We start from the raw sequence: 17,999 nt of genomic DNA, 5'->3' as shown, positions 1-17,999 counted from the left end.
CTTTTTTGCACAAGGGAGATGTGTTTTAAGACATTCCAAAAATGTTTTATTTTGATGGTTTTATTTTTTATTTTGATACTGGGATTTCAGGACTGCAGGGCTGGGATTTCAGGGCGGCAGAGAGCAGGACCGCTGGCAAGGATATGAGCGACTGGTCCTCAGCAGTCGCTTCATTTTGGATCGGCCAGCCCAATCGGCTGTTCCTTCTTCTGTTTAGTGAATCGAGGGCTTCCTATTTATGCATGCCATTTCCCCTCATTTGCATGGGCGGATCGGATCGGAGATTGATCGCATAGCTGTTTAGTGAATCGGGTCGGGGAACAATTGTGTCGGGAAACAATCGCAAAACCATCGGCACACGATCGGTAAGTTTTGTGAATCTAGCCCCAGCTGTTTTGATAAAAGAGATACAAAGCTACAGAAAATGTTCAGTGCACATTCTCCCCCCCCCCCTTTGCAATAGCTCAAAGAGCATAAAAAAGCACCAACGGAAGAGTTGAATTGTTCAGAAAAACAAACATATCATTAGAATAAGGTTTTATCAGATACTACTAATAAAAAAAGCAATTTATTATTTAAGAAATGTAGCGTAGACAAATATATTTAGACATGAAAGCAAACTGCTAGTTGCACGTGACTATGATTTATGAACTTGTCTTCTCTTGTTTAATGGCACTAGATCTCTCAACCTACTGTGCCTTTACAGAACCATATATACTTGAATATAAACAAAGATTTTGTGGGCCCAAAAAATGGTCCAAAAATGGGGGTCTTGGTTTATGTCTGAGCTAACTCCATCCCGTACCCACCGTAAGCCTCACCTGGTGGTCCAGTGATGCGGGGAGCCAGAGCTGCCATCAATCCCTCCCTCCCGGTGACTTTGTGCAACTAGCCCGCCCCTCCCAATCATGGAAGTCATGCTTTCACTACAGAGACTGCCGGGCAGGAGCGTAAAGGGATCACTCCTGCCCTGCCTCACCGTTGGACCACTGGGGACCAAAGGTAGACCTGCAGGGGGACCGGGAGGAGCGGGCAATTTGCACAAAGTTGCCAGGAGGGAGGGATTTAAGGCAGCTCTGTTTCCCCACTCCACTGTACCACCAGGGGAGTAGTGGAGGCCCGCAGTGGGTCCGGGAAGGGGGGCAGACTGACTGTCTGTCTGTATCACTGAACCAACAGGGCAGTACTGAAGGCCCAGGGTGGGTATGGGAAGAGGGGCCATTCTGGGAAGGGGGTTGGATTGGCTGGCTGTTTGGCTGCAGAGCTGGCAGACAGGACACCAGGGAGGGGAGGAGGGGGGGGGGGTCACTTCTGCCCTTTAACCCTTTCAGGACCATAAGGATCGTAGGCCAATTTTTGTGGTTTTGACGACATTTTTATGGTAAAAAGGGCTTGCAGATGCCAAAAAATTGATTTTTTTTTGTGAAATATCATTTTTTTTTTTTTTTTTAAATCAAACTTCTGGCTTATGGACAGTGTGGCAAGTGAATCTTCTCGTCAATCTGGCAACGACGCTAATGAATGAATGTCGGAACCAGTTTGTTTACATAAAGGCAGTATCATATGGAATCCGTACATATCAAATTTAGAACTGTAGACTATCCCAATCAAAATTTATAGGATTTTAAAGTTATGGGACAAATATGTCCCTTGGTCCTGAAAGGGTTAACAGTACCAGTTTATATTCGAGTCCACCTTTTTTGGGGGGGTGGGGGGTGGGGAAATGGTTACCTCAGTTTATTTTTGGATCAGTTTATATTCGAGTATAATACAGTATTTATCTCATACAGAAAATCGTTCACAAGACTAGTTGACTTGTCTTGGCGTAATATTTTAATTCTTTCAATATACATCTGTGAAAATAGCAAGGTCTCACACTGTTTAAGATACTTCACACTGCAAACTCATAAATTGAATTCGGTGAGAACTACAGTACATGAAATAAGAAAAAAATACTGTGGTATATGCAAGAGATTTCGTAAGCAGTGGAATGGGATGGGCCATTGCAGTCTTGATCCGATCCACAAGTTGCCCAGCACAACATCCGCAACTGATGAGATTCCACGGTTAGGTGCCTTTTCACGGGTTACAAAACGGGGTTGATCCATTTTCTAGCTCATTTACTTGTCCTTTTACTAAGGCGTGCTAGCCGATTTTAGCTCACGCTACATATTAGCGCGCGTTAAACGCTAACACGTCCATAGAATTTAATGGATGCGTTAGCGTTTAGTGCGTGCTAAATCAGTTAGCACGCCTTAGTAAAAGGACCCCTTAATTTGGACCAGTTAGTATCACAGGCACAAAAGTGAGACTAAAACATGACGAGGAACAAATTCTCATTGTGAAACTATTGACACACGATGTTGGTAAGAATCTTCTGCCAGAAAAAAACAAAACAAAACACATTCTTCCTGTTATTTAAACTCTATGTTTGACATTACTTTAATGTACAACCCAATAATTATCTCCTGTTGATTCCTCAATTATTTCATCTTATGTCAAGTTTTACTTCCAAAGATGTTTCAACAATATTTCTCTTCAACCAATCTTATTTATATCAATTTAAGACATTTGTATGGACCTTCTGTTTGTAACTAGGCACCACACTGCCGGTTACCATATTTTCACGCATATATTCAAACATATTCGCATATTTTCACGCATATTTTCACGATTTTACAAACCGTGTATAACCATGCGCGTTATATGCGTGAGTGCGTTATCCCCTTTTTTTTTTTTACATAGTTCCCCCCGACGTCCGATTCGCCCCCCCCTGCAGGACCGCTCGCACCCGCACCCCAAAGGACCGCTCGCGTTGGAACACGCACCCCCACCCCCACCCCGAAGGACCGCTCGCACCCCCACAACCTCCCCACCCCCCCATCATGTAGAAGTTTTCTACCGTCGTCCTGCTGCCGGTGGTCCTGCCCCTTCTCTTAGCCCTGCGTCTACGCTGCTTCCTCTTCCGGCGGTCCCGCCCTTTCTCTTTCTGACGTCAGAGAAGGGGCAGGACTGCCGGATGAGGAAGCAGCAGGACGACGGTAGGAAACTTCTATATGATGGGGGGAGGGGATGGGGAGGCTGTGGGGGTGCGAGCGGTCCTTCGGGGTGGGGGTGCGGGTGCGTGTTCCAGCGCGAGCGGTCCTTCGGGGTGCGGGTGCGAGCGGTCCTGCGGGGGGGTGTGAATCGGACGTCGGGGGGGGGGGCATCAGGCTTTCAGGGTGGGGACAGGACTTCAAGGGGGAGAGGAGAGTCGGGGCGGGATAAAGGAGAGTGGGCTGGTCAGAGGAGAGTCGGGGCGGGCTAAAGGAGAGTCGGGCTGGCCAGAGGAGAATCGGGGCGGGCGAAAGTAGAGTCGGGCAGCGACGGGAGAGTCGGGCCGGCATGCGCGGTATACAGGTGTGCGCGGTATATAAAAATTTATTTACATAAATTACAGTTCCCCGCGCGCTATATCCGTGTGTGCGTTTTACACGGGTGCGCGGTATATGAGTGAAAATACGGTACTTTTTATTCTGCATCAGTCCAGATTTATTAAACAACTTTATTTTAATCTGTATTTTTTTCATTTATTTAATTTTTTTTTTAAAAACAATGTATCTATCATTTTTGCATATAACTCAAGCCTGCAGGAGGAACTGTCTACTGTTAAGATAAGTGACAGGTTCCTTTTAATCACAGCGCCAATAGGAATAGGAAAACTATTAGGCTTGAGTTATATACAAAAACGATAGATACATCGTTTTTTAAAAAAAAAATTAAATAAATGAAAAAATACAGAATAAAATAAAGTTGTTTAATAAATCTGGACTGATGCAGAATAAAAAGTAACCGGCAGTGTGGTGCCTAGTTACAAACAGAAGATCCATATAAATGTCTTAAATTGATATAAATAAGATTGGTTGAAGAGAAATATTGTTGAAACATCAAGTTTCAAGTTTAAGTTTCAAGTTTATTTTTGACTTATTGAATCGCTTAATTTAATTTGCTAAGCGATTTACAGATAAAAAAATAGGTACATCAGATTAATTATGAAAGGATACATAAGTTTGACACATTATCATACAAAATAATAAATAATGTCATACAAACTAACAGATACACGGGGAAAGAAAGGGTAGAACTACAATCGTATATATAAAAGAGAACATAAATGGTAAAAACAACAGGTAGGGGAGATAACGGGGAAATAAAAAGATAAAAAAGGAAAAATTTGATAATAATCTTTAATTAAGCTTATAAATTAAACTGCTTTAGATCATTTTCTTCTCTAAGATACTGGGGCAAGCTGTTCCATAATTGTGGGGCTATTACAGAAAAAATATCAGGGCGACGAGTTCCAATGACTTTTAGTGATGAAACTGATAGGAGTTTTTGATTGGTGGATCTTAAAGAACGCGACGTACTATGTGGAATAAGTAATCCATTAATAAATTGGGGTTCATTTGTAGACAATGTTTTAAAAACTAAAAGTAAAATTTTAAAAGTAATACGATGGGCAACAGGAAGCCAATGCGACTCAATCAAGAGCGGTGTAACATGGTCAAATTTTTTGCGGTTGTGTATTCATTTGATAGCAGTATTTTGAACTATTTGAAGACGCTTTTTCTCTTTTTGGGTGACATTTATTAATAAAGAGTTACAGTAATCAAGCTTTGAAATAATTAACGAATGAATCAATATGTTTAGTGATTTTGGCTCTAAAAATTTGGAAATTGAGCAGATCATCCGCAACCTGTAAAAACATGTTCTGACAGTGTTAGTAATGTGTTCATGGAAAGTTATTTCATTTTTATTGTCTGGATTCAGTGGATGAAGCAGTTGAACATCGTCGGCATAAGTGAAAGTAGTGAAGCCTATTGATTGACATAGGCAGAGTAATGGAGAGAGAAAAATATTGAATAAGAGTGGTGACAATATTGATCCTTTGGAAGTAAAATTTGACATTACTTTAAAACATCAACTGCGGCGTTTTACAGTTGTACCTAGATATTCGGTGCTGGGTGCTTCCAGGACACCAGTGATCAATATCTGGATATTTGGTGATTGCTAGAAGTTATCCGAGTACCACCACTATTCAGCATCGGTACCCAGACAACTATCCAGTAGAGATGGGTTGTTTGCTATGACACAGGAAATGTCAACAATATAACTTAGCAGGGTTTAAAAAAGGTTTGGATAATTTCCTAAAAGAAAAGACTAAAAGCCATTAAAGATGAATTTGGGAAATCCACTGCTCATTCCTAGGATAATAAGCATAAAATCTGTTTTACTCCTTGGGATCTTGCCAGGTACTTGTGACCTGGGTTGGCCACTGTTGGAAACAGGATACTAAGCTTGATGGACCTTCGATCTGTTTCAGTATGGCAAATCTTATATTATCTACCAACTAAAAATGAGCAGGAAAAATATATTATGTGTTTTTTCAATAGTACACTTCCCCCTAACCCATTCGCGGTTTCGGCAATTGCAATTTCACATATTTGCGATTTTTGGGGGAGGGGGAAAAAAGAAAACCCCCCCCCCCACAGTTTAGCCTTCCCCCCGGCGTCCCGGCCTTACCTGGTGGTCTAGCGGGCTTTCGGGGCAGGAGCGATCTTCCTACACTCCTGCCCCGTGTAGATCGCCAATAGGAAATGGCTGTGGGGAGTTCCCTTCGTAGTCTCAAGAGACTACGGGAACTCACGGCAGCTAGGAAGATCGCTCCTGCCCCGAAAGCCCGCTAGACCACCAGGTAAGGCCGGGATGCCAGGGGGAAGGCAGGAGGGAGACGGAGGTGGGTCAGAGCCGGACCAGAAGATATTTGTGATATTTCACAATTCGCGGTCCGGCTCTGCCTCTATCCCCCATGAATCCGGAGGGAGAAGTGTAATGTGTGTGAAGCAGAGTCCAGTCCAGACCCTCTTGGAGCCTTGCATTGCACTCATGGAAGGTATAAGGAAAAGCTTTTAGTTACACACTCTTTGGGCCTTATTTACAAAGCCGCGTGGCAATAGCCCCGAAGCCCTTTAAATCTCTACAGGCTTCGGGGCCGTTACCACGCTGCAGCCACTAGTGCAGCTTTGTAAAACAGGCCCTTTGAGTCTGTTTCCTCACAGGCTTAGGGGAAGTCTCTATTCAAATAAAGAGTCCCAGCCAGATCCACGAACGCATTCCACAGTTCTCAGAATAATAAATTCGGCTTACCTCAGCCAGCCAAGTATCAACGGTCTCACAATATCAGCTCCTTCAAACAGTCCGTTCCAAACTTAACTTCCCAGGGTTCCTTTTAAGGGAAAGGGGACTTGTATGCTGTCTTTTTGTTGCTTTGGCATTTCAAACCCATAGCTAGGAAACATTCCTGGAGAGTGTTACTTGAGGCTTGTATCAGCCTCTAGATTTGGAAAGCCTCCTCTCACTCTGGGACCTCCCTGATTGAATTTTATAATGGAAAAGATCTATTCATATCTGCCTGGGCCCCGCCCTCGTGACTAGGTAGCTCTTCCACCTCTTCTTAGGTAGCTCAGCCAGGGCCGGATTTTCCTATAGGCTAACTAGGCTTCAGCCTAGGGCCTCAAGATCAAGAGGGGCCTACATTCAAATTGTTAGCAAAATTAAAACTACACTATTCTAAAAACAGTGAACACTAAAACTCTGAACCGAAAATAAGGAGAAATTCTACGCTTCGGGATCGGAACCAGCTCCGGCCGCAACGGGGCGCCGACTCGGCTTCTCCCTTTCTTTTTCTCGCCCTGAGAGGAGGATCGGGGAGGGAAAGACGTCAGTCCAGAAACAGCTGGGCAAAGACCAGCCCCGCGGGGAGAGAGGCAAAACGTGGATCTGTCAGGACAGGGCGGCCCAGACTGGCATTGGGGGATGTGGGGGCAGTTTTCAGTGGAAGGGGGATGGGAGGCAGGCAGGCTGGCATCGGAGGGGAGGTGGGGGGGTTTAATGGAAGGCAGGCAGGCAGGATGGCATAGGGGGGTGTTTAATGGAAGGGGGATGGGAGGCAGGCGGGCATCAGGGGGGGGGGTGATGTGAGGAAGGACGCACTGGAGGCACTATGGACATAGGAAGGGGCAATGTTGTGTGTTATGTTTGATTAGTTATTGTTACAAGTACTATATATGGTGCTGAGAATAAATGTCCAAATAAGTGTTCTCGACTTTTTTTTATTTATTATCCGTGTCACATTTTTTATAAAGGTTAGTACCAATAACAACATGTTTCATTTAACATATTGATATACATCACAGTAATGATGAATTTTATTATCTCTCATGTAATTTACAAACTTAAAAATGGGAGGTGAAAGGGCCTCATAAGTGGAATAGCCTAGGGCCTCTTTTCATCTAAATCTGGCCCTGAGCTCAGCCCTGAGGGTTGTAGTTCCTTCTCTCTCCGATTAGTGACCCCTGCTGCCTAGTGGTATAATATCATCATTACTAAGAGAGAATCCCTGACTCTTTCACAGTGTGCTGTGTGACAATAGTGCTCACCCTGAGGTTGTGGGTTCAAACCCACACTGCTCCTTGTGACCCTGGGCAAGTCACTTAATCCCCCCATCGCCCCAGGTACATTAGATAGATTGTGAGCCTAACGGGACAGACAGAGACAAATGCTTTGAGTACCTGAATAAATTCATATAAACCGTTCTGAGCTCCCTGGGGAGAACGGTATAGAAAATTGAATAAATAAATTAATAGTACCCAGGAACAAAAATCGATATCCGAAAAAAGCTCACAAAACAGTAAAAAACTATCCAAAACTGTAGATTAATTCAAATAAAGGGGAAATAAGGCTGGGCTGTCCTCGAATCATTGAATACAAGACAGCCACGGCCGACAGCTGTCAAAATGAGAATCTTAATTCCTAGTTGCTTGCACCGTGCAAAAAAAATATTTAGGCATAAAATAGTGATCCAGATTAGCTGCAAACCTGCCCAGGGGTTTTGAGAGGACCACGGGGCACAACTCAATGTAACCAGAAGTACCGTATTTGCCGGCGTATAAGACGACTTTTCAGTACCTTAAAATCCTCCCCAAAGTCGGGGGTCGTCTTATACGCCGGGTACTGTTTAAATCTTCTGTTCCTCCCAGCCTCGGGCGATCAAGACAGGCGGTCATTCCCTCTGTGAGTCTCGCCTATGCGAAACAGGAAGTTGAAACAAAATAGGCGGGACTCAGAGAGGGAAGGTCCCGACGTTTGCAGCCTGTCTTGATCGCTGCCACTGTTGAGTCGCCGAAGAGGGCCGCGGGGAAAGTGCAGGCAGAGAGAAGATGGTCAGCGTGCGCGGGGAGGTCAGCGTGTCGATTGGGCGAGTCTGCCCACGTGCAGGATGCGGCGGGTAGGGGCCTCCGACTCGTCTTGGGCGGCTGGGCCTGCGGTGCAAAGCTGTTTTTGCCGGCTTGGGGGGGGGGGTCGCGAATCGGAAGAAGGGGTAGTCTTATACGGCGAGTATATAACAAACTCTATATTTCAACTGTAAAAGTTGGGGGGTCGTCTTATACGCCCAGTCGTCTTATACGCCGGCAAATACGGTAACTGTTCCCTATGAAAATACAGACTTCCTGTAGATTTAATTGAGTCCAATGTAGCACACTGTGTTAGAATATCAAGTGACCCATGCTGCTGCATCACAAAGTTAATCATGTCACGTACTCATCTTCTAGGGCAATCACTTTTTCATTAATTTATTCATTAAACTCATTTAATTTTTTTTTATTTTGTAGGTAGTATGTGCTAAATTGAAATTACTGGTAATGGTATCTTAGCAGACTTCTCACCTGAAAGCTCTGCAGTGCATTGCAAGGCTGCATGCTGCCTTTAAATAATTTCATTTTTCCTCTAACTGTAATTAATCATGGCGATACCTTGCTGTAACCCAACACGAGAGGAACAAGTCTGACAGTTTTTACAGAAACCAGTTAGGAGGAAAACAAGATGAACTGGAGTGAGCTTTGACGGAGACTTCAGTAGTTGGAACCTAAGAACAGTACCGGGCAGAGCTTTAGGATCCTTGCCCAGAAATAGCTAAGAAGAAAACCAACAAATTTTTAGATTGAATCAGGTTGGGCAGACTAGATGGACCATTTGGGTCTTTATCTGCCGTCATCTACCATGTTACTATGATTGACGCTCAGCTCTAGCTTTTCTCTTCCTCTGGTTTCCCTTCTCTTTGATTTTGTCTTTCTTCTCTGAATCACTTGCAAATATTTTACAGTTATTTTTTCTTTAAAGGCCTCCATAATAGAGGATCTTATCTTTATTACTTAAATGTCTGTTTCTCACTTCATCCCATTTTCTGTCTTCGATTAATTCTGCTTTACTTAATCTACATCTTAAGGCACTGGGTGACATAGTCCTGATGCAACCATCTATACTTATGTAGATGACATATTTTTATTATGCCCAGTAATCGGAAAAAAAAAAAAAAAATGAAATTACTTTAGGGTTTTTGAGACAGACTATAACAAAGGTGGACTTGGGCTTGTAGTAACTTTTTGAAACTAAATCACACTAAAGGCTCCTTTTACGAAGGCGCGTTAGCGGTTTAACGCACGTAATACCACGCGCTAAACTGCCGGCCGTGCTAGCCGCTACCGCCTCCTCTTGAGCAGGCGGTAGTTTTTAGGCCAGCACGGGTGTTAACACGTAATGAAAAGTCGCGCGCATTAAACCCGCTAGCGCGGCTTCATACAAGAAGCCCTAAGAGTGTGGGAGTGTGTGGCACAGTGGTTAGATATACAGTCTTAGCACCCTGAGGTTGTGGGTTCAAATCCCTCACTGCTCCTTGTGACCCTGGGCAAGTCACTTAATCCCCTCATTGCCCCAGGTACACTAGATAGAGTTTGAGCCCACCAGGACAGATAGGGAGTGTAAACCACTTAGGATATGAGCGGTATAATAATAATTAAAAAAAGATCAAAGTGATATGGTTTGGGAATTATGAGCAGCTGGTGTTGCAGCAGAACAAGTGGACCTCTGTCAGGAGAAAGTCTGAACAAGAGGTAATCTGGATGGCCTGTTCCAGTTATTTTGGAGCTTTGCGAGAAAAGTGACTTTATTTTTATTTTTCTGGGTCAATGCCTTAAAATTTGATCTAATATTACCGCATTAGTTGTGGCATCCACAAATATAGTTCTTTTCACTTCTGTTGCCATCAGTTTGTCAAGTCTATTGATGTGGACCCCTGATGAAAAATAATACATACTGAAGAAAAAGATTAAAGAATTGTGTTGAATGATTATTGTTTTTGTTTTGTGGAGGGTTTTTATTTTTTTTTATTTTTACAGCCCCATGATGATACGGGTTCCAACGGGCACCTTGAAGGTCCGAGAACCAAAGCACAGTACTCCCCTGAAATTTGCGGGGGTTCTGTTCCAGGAGCACCCACGAATGTTGAAAAACCGCAAATACAGTTTAGGAGTAGATCGGCGGAGGCAGGAGAGGGCTGCAGGAGCGGCGGCGGGTGCTGAAAATCGGGTGCAGGATCGTTCTTAGTATTTTCTGACCGCCTCTTCCGGGAACTGAAGTCAGGCTACACCAATCAGGAGCTGCTCTGACACGCTATCTGGCGCGTCAAAGCAGCTCCTGATTGGTGTAGCCTTAGTTCCCGGAAGAGGCGGTCAGAAAATGCCGTAAATTCGCGGGGGTATACTGTATTGAAGTCTGTTTTTCTCCACTTTGTCTTTTATGATTTACATGTCTCGGTTATGCTTGTTTGAATGGTGGTCCCAGCAATACTTATAAAGAGCACATTTTCATGTTTGTTTGGTTTTTTTTAAATATGTTTAATTAGCGATACTTGAAATGGAGGAGAGAAGAGATACAGCTGCAGGATTGGATGTTTCTTCTCAGATACGTTTTTCTGGTTTTTCTTCTTTTTTTGAGAACTTTGTGAAGAATAGTATCTCTTTCCTGGTTATAAGAGTGTCTTTTAAAAAAAAAATGATTTTTTAGTGTGCCATATCAGTTTTTTTAAAATCACTTCTGTGGGTAAAACAACCATTTTGTGTGCGTTTCAAAGTGCTCTTTTTTCTGGTTCCACCAGCCGATGATAGTTTTCTGTGCACCTGGATAGCTTAAGTGTTCATAGACAGTTCAGGCTGCCTTCTATGCTTGTTGAGTCTTTGAGGCTGCTTTAGTAAATCATTTGCCTTAAAGTCTCCTATAGCAAGAATGGATCTGTTAAATTATATAGTATTTACACACTATCTTTTTGATCTAATAATTATTATTATTATGTTTTTTTAAAGATATCAAGGATAAAGGTTTCTTACAACAATTTTTTGACAATATTCATACAACACAAACATTCCTTTTCAAGCCTTCAAATAATGGGGAGACATGCGACTTTCCAACTAACAAAAATAAGGAAAACAAAGAATTGGTTCTTGATTCAAATGAATCTTAACCATTCAATTACTATTGGGAATCTTACATCCACCATTTTCTCAGTAATGAATCATTAAAACAATAGGAAAAATCATTTCTGTTCTCGAGCTATTAGAAATTGTTGCAGTTGAATGGGATCCCAAAATACGTATTCAATGTCTTGTAATTTGACAAGACATTTGCATGGAAATTTTAAATAAAAAGATGCCTCTAGAGCTAGAACTCTTATTCTTAATTTCAAAAATTCTTTCCTTCTTAGTTGTGTAGCTCTAGAGACATCAGGAGAAATTCTAACAAAATCTCCACAAAATTTTGTCAACCTATTTTTAAAGTAAAGTTTCATTATTAACATTTTGTCTATCTCACTCATCCATGTTATTACCATGGTGGACCTACTCTGAATAACATCCTGTGTATCTTCCAAAAACTCTTGTCAGGTTAATTTCACTTGTTACCAGATGGTCCACCTCCTGGTCGGATTGTATTTTCTTTTGCAGAATATAACAATTATTGATTGGGAAATTCTCCGGATTGGGTAATCCCAGTATTTCTTTAAAAAACTTCCTTAACAACATTTCAGGAGATAATAAATGAGTCACTGGGAAATTAACCAAGCGTAGATTCCTCGCTCTATGCCATATTTTCCAACATTTCTATTTTAGAATGTAACACTGTAGAATCCTTAACAGCAGATACTGAGACAGATTGCAACGTATTACTTTGAGTTTCGACCACAGTTAGTCTTTTATCTAAGGAACTTAAGTTAGAATCCACATTCTCAAACTTTTGAGACACAGAATGTGAATAGTCCACGGTTTGTTTTACAGATCTAATAATTATTTTAACACCACTTTCTTTAGGTTGCTTGATGCTATGCTTGGCCCTTCAAGGCCTTCAAAACCTAAAAACCTCTGTGCCATACCTATGCATCTTCTCTGACTGGAAAGTTTTTTAAAAAATTATTTATCGGTAAACTCTCTCTGGTTTGGAAAAATAATGTGGGCTTTGGATTATTTTTTCTTTTAAGTGTGAGAAAAAGGAGTGAAAGATCCCTCGGGCTTCCTAGCAATGCTGGTCCCCTTCCCAGAACTCTGTAGATCAGAGGTGCCCAAAATGTCGATTGCGATCTACCAGTAGATCGCAAAGGCAACGCGAGTAGATTGCGGAGCCCGGGATCTCTCCCTGCCTGCCCTCCACTGAAGCCGCCGCAAGGAAGGGCCAGGCGCATGCAGCAATTGCACGCCGCCGGTACACAAGCCAACCCTCCGATGTCAATTCTGACATCGGAGAGGAAGTTCGGAAAGGAAAAATGATTTTATTTTCAATTTGTGTCCATTTTGAGAATTTATATTTATAGTCTATATTTTGCACTATATTTATATTTAATTCTGACATCGGAGAGGAAGTTCGGATAGGAAAAATGATTTTATTTTCAATTTGTGTCCATTTTGAGAATTTATATCAGCTGTCTATATTTTGCACTATATTTGTCTATTTTTCTATAGTTGTTACTAAGGTGACATTGCATATTTTAAAGTCATCTGTCTTGATCTCTTTGAACCCCCCCCCCAAATATAAATAATAATTAACATTTTCTGTGCGTACAGTATGCTTTGTGTTTTTTAAATTTTTATTGTTGGTAGATCATTTTGACTTGGTCATTTTAAAAATAGCTCGAAAGCCGTAAAAGTGTGGGGACCCCTTGGAGGTGCCCACACTTGGAGGCTTGGAGATCTTGGAAGAAATGAACTATAGCCTTTAAAGATATCAAATCCTGTTTTCATTTAAAGGGTATCCCTGGTGGATATGGAGGACACCAGCTACATCCCTATTTGATGGGCTTGATTTAAAGTATGGTGCAGAGGATGTAAGCAGACACAGCACTGCTGGGTATATTTTGTAGTGGCTTTTCAGATATACTCATTCAAAGTTGTCTCTCTTATTTTTTTGTTGGAAAATGAAACTTATTCATATGCACATCACTCCCTGAAATGTTGGCATTTCAAAGTAAAGTACAGAGGATGATTTCAATGTGAATGTGACATGCATTGCACTGCTCTGGCAATAATTGAAATATGTTTCAAAGTGTTTGCATACAGGTGTGCAGCATTTTATGACTGGAGAAAAATAAGTGCAGATCTTGAGGGTTTTTTTTCGTTTTGTATGAGTCAATAAAACCATTCAGGTTATGTTTTGAATCACTATTGCCAATACCGTTCTTCCCCCAGAAATAAGACAGTGTCATATTAATTTTGTGTCCAAAAAATGCATTGAGGGATGTTTTATTTTTTTTTTTTCACGTACAATCATCTCTCCATTCCTCTCTTCCACCCCAATTCTTCCTTTTTCCTTCCTCCCACCAAGTGCAGCATCTTTTTATCCCTCCGTCCCATCCTCCTGTGCAGCAGAACCCCACCGACCCTCCTACCCATTCCCTTGTGCAGCATCTTTCTATCCCTCCCTCCCATCCCCCTGTGCAGCAAAACCCCATCGATCTCCCACCATGAGACTGACATACCTGTGCTCTGAGGCCTCTAAAAACAGCACTGTGAACGGGCTGTTTTGCAGCCTTCCCTGCTGGGGCCTTTCCTCTGCTGTGTCACTGATGATGGGGAGGCACCAGCGGGGAAGACCATGAAGCAACCCGTTCAGAGCGTTGCCGCTGCCATTTTTGGAGGTCTCGGAGTGGAGGTCGCTGAATTGACGAATCTGATTTTTTTCTGCGAATCGGGCAGCACTAGAGTCAGGGATGGAATTGGGGAGTGTCTGGGACATTCGGGAGGGGACTTTGGTGGTCGGTCTTAACTAGGGCTTATTTTTGGGGTAGGGCTTATATTAGGAACATTTTAAAAAGTCATTCTAGGGCTTAATTTTGGAATAGGTCTTGTTTTCGGGAAAACACAGTAGCTGCGTGGTGTGCCCCAAAGAGATTTCAGGTGTGCCACGAGAGATTCCAAAATTTTTAAAAATTCCCTTCAAAAGCATACACTAGAATAGATGACACGTACGTCATATAAGCAAGAGTCAGTCAATGTTATGAGCATCTGTGTGCGTAAGGTTACAACCACCCAGACGAGCGTCATTCTTTGACGTGAAAGGTCCTTGAAGTAATTTTAGTTTTAGTTTTTATGCAGTAGTTATCCTAACTTGAGCAACAAAGCAATCAAGGCTTTGTTATCGTATGATCTTCTTACCTTTGTGAACTTGGATTTTCAGCTCTGGCAGAAGTTACATTTTAAAAAAAAGATGGTGGATGATGAAAATGCGTGTTTGCCTGTTGACTATCGAGCTGTGTTTTGAGTTAATTTGCACCCAAAAACAAGCACATCCATCACATTGATTAGCAATTCTATTCTATCTACTTTAGTTTCACTGTTGTTATATTTACCCGTGTGTAGGAAGTGATGTCAGAGGGAGAGCCGATGGGGTCGCGAGGAGCACGTTGAAGTTCTTGTTGCTTGCGGTATGGGGTAAGGGAAGGTGGGTGGAGACTAGGGTGAGGAAGGAGCGCTTCTCACCCTCACTAAGCACAGATAAAGGAGGAGATCTGGTTCGTCACCTTAAGGAGCAAAAAGCTACAGAGAAAGAACTGAGGCTTTTGGTGTAAGATTGTCTCGTCAAGGGCTGGCTTAGAAACAAAGGAAGTTACCCAGACCTTTGATTAAGGCTTGTGCCCACACAGGCAGAGACTCCTGTCCTGAATTTCTGCTTCAGTTAAATATATCTCAGTATGGAATGCATAATGACTGCTTCTGGACCATTCTGCTCTATTCTGGGAAACCCCTGAACAAACACGATATTTTGTTTGGCTCGAATATTTTTATGTGCACTAACCCTTTTTTTTTTCCTTTCTGTGATCTATCAACTCTATTGTATTGTATTTACAGTACTCCCCCGAAATTCGCGGGGGTTCCATTCCAGGAACCCCAGCGAATGTTTAAAAAAACCGCGAATACGGTTTCGAGCAGGGGAGACAGGAGAGGGCAACCGGAGCACCGGCGAGTGAAGGAAATCACTTGGGTTATGCTCCGACCGCCTCTTCCTGTACTAAAGTCAGGCCTCACCAATCAGGAGCTGCGTGTCAAAGCAGCTCCTGATTGGTAAGGCCCGACTTTACTACAGGAAGAGGCGGTCGGAGCATACCGCGAACGATTTCCTTCACTCGCCGGCACTCCGGCTGCCCTCTCTTGCCTCTCTGGCTGCCCTCTCCTGCCCGGTCATTCATGGTCGGAAAATACCGCAAATCACGGACTGCAAATTTACGGAGGAGCACTGTATTATAATTGATATATCACTTGTACATGAGAATTAAGCGGTTTACAAAACTAAATACATTAGTCACTTTGGACTTCGCTCTCTGTCCCGAATGGGCTCACAATCTAAACTAAGAGAAAAAGATCATTATTCATATATTAAAGATAAAAATAGAAAGAAGATGAGAAGAAAGAAGGAGCCCCAGAGAGACGTAGAGCACAGTTCTTCAACCGCCGGTCCGCGGACCGGTATCGGTCCGCAGGAAATTTTTGCCGGTCCGCGCAGGACCGGCAAGATTGACTCATTTCAACTTCCTGCCGGTCCGCGCAGGACCGGCAAGATCAGCATCGGAAGCGTGCGCTGGGCTGGAGAGATCTTGGGGAGCCTCCGACAGTGGCTTTCTCCCCTCTCTGCAGCTCTCCTTTACTTCCCAGCGCAGCGATTCACGAAGGCAGCCTCGGGGCTTTTGCTGAGTCGCGGCTGCCTCTGATGATGCAACTTCCTCTTTCCTCAGAGGCGGCGCGACCCAACAAAGGACCCGAGGCTGCCTTCGTGAATCGCTGCGCTGGGAAGTAAGAAGAGCTGCTGGGAGGGGAGAAAACCATTATCAGAGTCTGGGAAGCTGCTGGGCAGGGGAAAAAAGGGACAGCTGCTACTGGAAAGGGAGAAGGAGAGATGCTTCTGGGAGGGGAGGAGGGAAAGGAATCTGGGAAGCTGCTGGGCCAGGAAAAAAAAGGACAGCTGCTACTGGAGAGGGAGAAGGAGAGATGCTTCTGGGAGGGGAGGAGGGAAAGGAATCTGGGAAGCTGCTGGGCCAGGGAAAAAAAGGGACAGCTGCTACTGGAGAGGGAGAAGAAGGAGAGATGCTTCTGGGAGGGGAGGAGGGAAAGGAATCTGGGAAGCTGCTGGGAAAGGAAAAAAAGGGACAGCTGCTACTGGAGAAGGAGAAGGAGAGATGCTTCTGGGAGGGGAGGAGGGAAAGGAATCTGGGAAGCTGCTGGCAAGGAAAAAAAGGGACAGCTGCTGCTGGAGAGGGAGAAGGAGAGATGCTTCTGGGAGGGGAGGAGGGAAAGGAATCTGGGAAGCTGCTGGGCAAGGAAAAAAAAGGGACAGCTGCTACTGGGGAGGGAGACGGAGAGATGCTGCTGGGAGGGGAGGAAGGGAAGAGAGTTACTGCTGGACAGGAGGAGGAGGGAAAGGAGAATGAAAAAAGGAAGGAAACAGCTGGCAGAGAGATTAGAGGAGGGGAAGGGGAGACACAGGCATGAGAAAGTAGAGAGATTGATGATAGGAAGGGGTCAGCAGAAAAATAAGCAGAGGGACAACGATGATAGATCTGGTGTAGGAGAGATAAAAATGAAGAGAGCAGTGAAGCTGGAATGAATCATAGAAACATAGAAACATAGAAAGTGACGGCAGAAAAAGGCCGAGGCCCATCGAGTCTGCCCACACCGCTGATGTAAATAGGAGAGAGGGGCACAAGCTGGATGGAAAGGGGAGAGGGACATAGAAAGAAGACAGATACCATATGGAAGGGGGAGAGGACAGACAGTGGATGGAAGGGGCAGATGCTGGATTGAAGAGACAGAGAGGGCATACGCTGGAAGGAAGAGAGTGAAAAAAAGATTGAAAGCAGAAACCAGAGATGACAAAAGGTAGAAAAAAAATAATTTTATTTCTATTTTGTGATTAGAATATATCAGATTTGAAATATATATCCTGCTAGAGCTGGTGTTAGACATAACTGGGGATTGCAAAACCCAGGCAGTGCTTCTTTAGCTTTCAGCTGGCTTAGGGCGCTCTCTGACCAGGGGGCAGTTGCCCTAGTTGCACTCCCCTAAAACTATTCCTGTCATGTGTTACTTCAGTATTCTGTTAGCATGATATTTCTGTGTAGCATTCTGTAATAATTTGGCTTGTTCAGTTTTCTTGATAGTAGAGGGGATATATGTGAAGGGGAGGGGAGACAGGGGTTTTGTTGATCCTTGCTCTGAATTATTTGTATTTATAAAATGACAATTCTACAGAATATTGTTTCTTTTTATACTTTAATAAAATACATTCAATATAAAATCATAACTGAGGCTTGTGTGGATGGGATCAGATGATTTGTGGGGACCGAGCTCGCGGAGATGGGGCGGAAACGGGATTTTTAAATTTTAGTCCTAGTAGTTTGCCGGTCCACAAAATAATTCTTTTTTTTCTGCCGGTCCACGGGTGTAAAAAGGTTGAAGAACACTGACGTAGAGAACCAGGGAAAGTGAGGCAGAGTGGTTACACTGTAGAGAAAAAGATAGAATAGTAAATCTAACATGATAAATATAAGTTACAATGGGGTCCTTTCATGAATAATAATAATCAATTTATAT

General features: G+C 43.3%; 1 protein-coding gene across 6 annotated transcripts in view; it reads right to left on the bottom strand.

The window, feature by feature from the left end:
* MAGI2 (membrane associated guanylate kinase, WW and PDZ domain containing 2) overlaps positions 1-17,999 on the bottom strand; it is a 1,098,994-nt gene that overhangs the window by 194,846 nt on the left and 886,149 nt on the right. The window lies entirely within an intron of this gene.

The sequence above is a fragment of the Geotrypetes seraphini genome, chromosome 9 (genome assembly GCF_902459505.1).
Source record: "Geotrypetes seraphini chromosome 9, aGeoSer1.1, whole genome shotgun sequence".
Classification (NCBI taxonomy): Eukaryota; Metazoa; Chordata; class Amphibia; order Gymnophiona; family Dermophiidae; genus Geotrypetes; species Geotrypetes seraphini.
This window is presented reverse-complemented; position numbering and strand designations above follow the sequence as displayed.